Source organism: Populus nigra, chromosome 2, assembly GCF_951802175.1.
Source record: "Populus nigra chromosome 2, ddPopNigr1.1, whole genome shotgun sequence".
NCBI classification, from domain to species: Eukaryota; Viridiplantae; Streptophyta; class Magnoliopsida; order Malpighiales; family Salicaceae; genus Populus; species Populus nigra.
This window is the reverse complement of record NC_084853.1, coordinates 18,287,041-18,292,040: the sequence shown is the minus strand read 5'-3', so window position 1 is coordinate 18,292,040 and position 5,000 is coordinate 18,287,041.

The window sequence follows — 5,000 nt, the reverse complement described above, 5'->3', positions numbered from 1 at the left end:
GAAATCGGCAAAGTCGGCAGAATCGGCAGCGGGTGCTGGCGATGGGTCTGGACGGGCTGGATAGTCCAAGGCTCGACGAGAAAGACTGCTGGTTTAGACACTGGGGCAGTGGCAGCCCGCGGGACAGTGTCGGCAGATTCGGCAGCGCAGATTTGTGCGGCTGCAGGTTCGTCGGGGAAAATCGGCAGCGCAGATTTTGCGACGAACATGGGCTGGGCGATGGACTGTCCAGGCCAGGCAGGAAAATTTGTCGAGGGGACACGCTGACGAAACAGCGCTGGTTCAGGCACGGCGGGCAGTGTTGGAATCGGCAGCGCCGACGAAATCGGCAAAGTCGGCAGAATCGGCAGCGCAGATTTTTCGACGAACACGGGCTGGACGGTGGACTGTCCAGGCCAGGCAGGAAAATTCGTCGAGGGGACACGCTGACGAAACAGCGCTGGTTCAGACACGGTGGGCGCAGTGTTGGAATCGGCAGCGCCGAGAAAATCGGCAAAGTCGGCAGAATCGGCAGCAGGTGCTGGCGATGAGTCAGGACGGACTGGATAGTCCAAGGCTCGATGAGAAAGACCGCTGGTTTAGACACTGGGGCAGTGGCAGCCCGCGGGGCAGTGTCGGCAGATTCGGCAGCAGTGTCTGCCGATTCGGCAGCGTTGGCTTGTTGGCGCGGGGGGCCGATTCGAGTGGGGACTTGGGCAGCGGGCAGTGAAAGCAAGAGTTTCCCCGATGCTGCCGGGAAAAACGCTCCCCGGGATGGCCGGGTGAGATGACCCGGCGGCCCGCGACGGGTCATTCAATTCCATGCCCCGTCAACATAACTCCCGATGTACTGTTTGCTTTTTCGGAAGAAGAGATCCATCCCCCCATCCTCGGCCAGCCAAAAACGCTCCAATTAATGGCCGGGTGAGATGACCCGGAGGCCCGCGACGCGTCATTCAAATCACTGCCCTATCGGCTACAACTGCTGATGGGTGGGATTAGAGGCCTGCCATGGTGGTGAGGGGCGGCGAGGACCGTGAAAGCTAGAGTTTTTCAGAGGCTGCCGGGAAAAAGGCCCCTCGGGTGGCGGGGTGCGAGGACCAGGCGCGTCATTCAATTCTCTTCCCTATCAACTTGGCTCCCGTTGGCGGGATTGGAGGCCTACTGTTTGTTACAGGGCTAAAATCGTCAGGGGAAGAGCTGACGAAACAATGCTGGTTTGGATGCAGGGGGTAGTGTTGGAATCGGCAGCGCGGACAAAATCGGCAAAGTCGACAAAAAAGACTGTTGGTCTGGACATCGGGGCAGCGGCAGCCATGCCGACAGGGGGGGAAATCGGCAGCACAGATTTGTGCAGCTGCAGGTTCGTCGGGGAAATCGGCAGCGCAGATTTTTCGATGAACATGGGCTGGAAGATGGACTGTCCAGGCCAGGCAGGGAAATTCGTCAAGGGGACACGCTGACGAAACAGCGCTGGTTCAGGCACGGCGGGCAGTGTTGGAATCGGCAGCGCCGACGAAATCGGCAAAGTCGGCAGAATCGGCAGCGGGTGCTGGCGATGGGTCTGGACGGGCTGGATAGTCCAAGGCTCGACGAGAAAGACTGCTGGTTTAGACACTGGGGCAGTGGCAGCCCGCGGGACAGTGTCGGCAGATTCGGCAGCGCAGATTTGTGCGGCTGCAGGTTCGTCGGGGAAAATCGGCAGCGCAGATTTTGCGACGAACATGGGCTGGGCGATGGACTGTCCAGGCCAGGCAGGAAAATTTGTCGAGGGGACACGCTGACGAAACAGCGCTGGTTCAGGCACGGCGGGCAGTGTTGGAATCGGCAGCGCCGACGAAATCGGCAAAGTCGGCAGAATCGGCAGCGCAGATTTTTCGACGAACACGGGCTGGACGGTGGACTGTCCAGGCCAGGCAGGAAAATTCGTCGAGGGGACACGCTGACGAAACAGCGCTGGTTCAGACACGGTGGGCGCAGTGTTGGAATCGGCAGCGCCGAGAAAATCGGCAAAGTCGGCAGAATCGGCAGCAGGTGCTGGCGATGAGTCAGGACGGACTGGATAGTCCAAGGCTCGATGAGAAAGACCGCTGGTTTAGACACTGGGGCAGTGGCAGCCCGCGGGGCAGTGTCGGCAGATTCGGCAGCAGTGTCTGCCGATTCGGCAGCGTTGGCTTGTTGGCGCGGGGGGCCGATTCGAGTGGGGACTTGGGCAGCGGGCAGTGAAAGCAAGAGTTTCCCCGATGCTGCCGGGAAAAACGCTCCCCGGGATGGCCGGGTGAGATGACCCGGCGGCCCGCGACGGGTCATTCAATTCCATGCCCCGTCAACATAACTCCCGATGTACTGTTTGCTTTTTCGGAAGAAGAGATCCATCCCCCCATCCTCGGCCAGCCAAAAACGCTCCAATTAATGGCCGGGTGAGATGACCCGGAGGCCCGCGACGCGTCATTCAAATCACTGCCCTATCGGCTACAACTGCTGATGGGTGGGATTAGAGGCCTGCCATGGTGGTGAGGGGCGGCGAGGACCGTGAAAGCTAGAGTTTTTCAGAGGCTGCCGGGAAAAAGGCCCCTCGGGTGGCGGGGTGCGAGGACCAGGCGCGTCATTCAATTCTCTTCCCTATCAACTTGGCTCCCGTTGGCGGGATTGGAGGCCTACTGTTTGTTACAGGGCTAAAATCGTCAGGGGAAGAGCTGACGAAACAATGCTGGTTTGGATGCAGGGGGTAGTGTTGGAATCGGCAGCGCGGACAAAATCGGCAAAGTCGACAAAAAAGACTGTTGGTCTGGACATCGGGGCAGCGGCAGCCATGCCGACAGGGGGGGAAATCGGCAGCACAGATTTGTGCAGCTGCAGGTTCGTCGGGGAAATCGGCAGCGCAGATTTTTCGATGAACATGGGCTGGAAGATGGACTGTCCAGGCCAGGCAGGGAAATTCGTCAAGGGGACACGCTGACGAAACAGCGCTGGTTCAGGCACGGCGGGCAGTGTTGGAATCGGCAGCGCCGACGAAATCGGCAAAGTCGGCAGAATCGGCAGCGGGTGCTGGCGATGGGTCTGGACGGGCTGGATAGTCCAAGGCTCGACGAGAAAGACTGCTGGTTTAGACACTGGGGCAGTGGCAGCCCGCGGGACAGTGTCGGCAGATTCGGCAGCGCAGATTTGTGCGGCTGCAGGTTCGTCGGGGAAAATCGGCAGCGCAGATTTTGCGACGAACATGGGCTGGGCGATGGACTGTCCAGGCCAGGCAGGAAAATTTGTCGAGGGGACACGCTGACGAAACAGCGCTGGTTCAGGCACGGCGGGCAGTGTTGGAATCGGCAGCGCCGACGAAATCGGCAAAGTCGGCAGAATCGGCAGCGCAGATTTTTCGACGAACACGGGCTGGACGGTGGACTGTCCAGGCCAGGCAGGAAAATTCGTCGAGGGGACACGCTGACGAAACAGCGCTGGTTCAGACACGGTGGGCGCAGTGTTGGAATCGGCAGCGCCGAGAAAATCGGCAAAGTCGGCAGAATCGGCAGCAGGTGCTGGCGATGAGTCAGGACGGACTGGATAGTCCAAGGCTCGATGAGAAAGACCGCTGGTTTAGACACTGGGGCAGTGGCAGCCCGCGGGGCAGTGTCGGCAGATTCGGCAGCAGTGTCTGCCGATTCGGCAGCGTTGGCTTGTTGGCGCGGGGGGCCGATTCGAGTGGGGACTTGGGCAGCGGGCAGTGAAAGCAAGAGTTTCCCCGATGCTGCCGGGAAAAACGCTCCCCGGGATGGCCGGGTGAGATGACCCGGCGGCCCGCGACGGGTCATTCAATTCCATGCCCCGTCAACATAACTCCCGATGTACTGTTTGCTTTTTCGGAAGAAGAGATCCATCCCCCCATCCTCGGCCAGCCAAAAACGCTCCAATTAATGGCCGGGTGAGATGACCCGGAGGCCCGCGACGCGTCATTCAAATCACTGCCCTATCGGCTACAACTGCTGATGGGTGGGATTAGAGGCCTGCCATGGTGGTGAGGGGCGGCGAGGACCGTGAAAGCTAGAGTTTTTCAGAGGCTGCCGGGAAAAAGGCCCCTCGGGTGGCGGGGTGCGAGGACCAGGCGCGTCATTCAATTCTCTTCCCTATCAACTTGGCTCCCGTTGGCGGGATTGGAGGCCTACTGTTTGTTACAGGGCTAAAATCGTCAGGGGAAGAGCTGACGAAACAATGCTGGTTTGGATGCAGGGGGTAGTGTTGGAATCGGCAGCGCGGACAAAATCGGCAAAGTCGACAAAAAAGACTGTTGGTCTGGACATCGGGGCAGCGGCAGCCATGCCGACAGGGGGGGAAATCGGCAGCACAGATTTGTGCAGCTGCAGGTTCGTCGGGGAAATCGGCAGCGCAGATTTTTCGATGAACATGGGCTGGAAGATGGACTGTCCAGGCCAGGCAGGGAAATTCGTCAAGGGGACACGCTGACGAAACAGCGCTGGTTCAGGCACGGCGGGCAGTGTTGGAATCGGCAGCGCCGACGAAATCGGCAAAGTCGGCAGAATCGGCAGCGGGTGCTGGCGATGAGTCTGGACGATTTATAGTCCAGGGCTTGATGGAAAAGACTGTTGGTCCAGACAATGGGGCAGTGGCAGCGCGGATTTGTGCAGCTGCAGGTTCGTCGGGGAAAATCGGCAGCGCAGATTTTTCGACGAACAGGGGCTGGGCGCTGGACTGGCCGGGCCAGGCAGGAAAATTCGTCAGGGGGGCACGCTGACGAAAACAGGGGCTGCGGAGTGGAAAATCGGCAGCGCAGATTTTTCGACGAACAGGGGCTGGACCGGCCGGGCCAGGCAGGAAAATTCGTCAGGGGGGCACGCTGACGAAAAGAGGGGCTGCCGCGTGGAAAATCGGCAGCGCAGATTTTTCGACGAACAGGGGCTGGACGCTGGACTGGGCCAGGCAGGAAAATTCGTCAGGGGGCACGCTGACGAAAAGAGGGGCTGCCGCGTGGAAAATCGGCAGCGCAGATTTTTCGACGAACATTCGTCAGG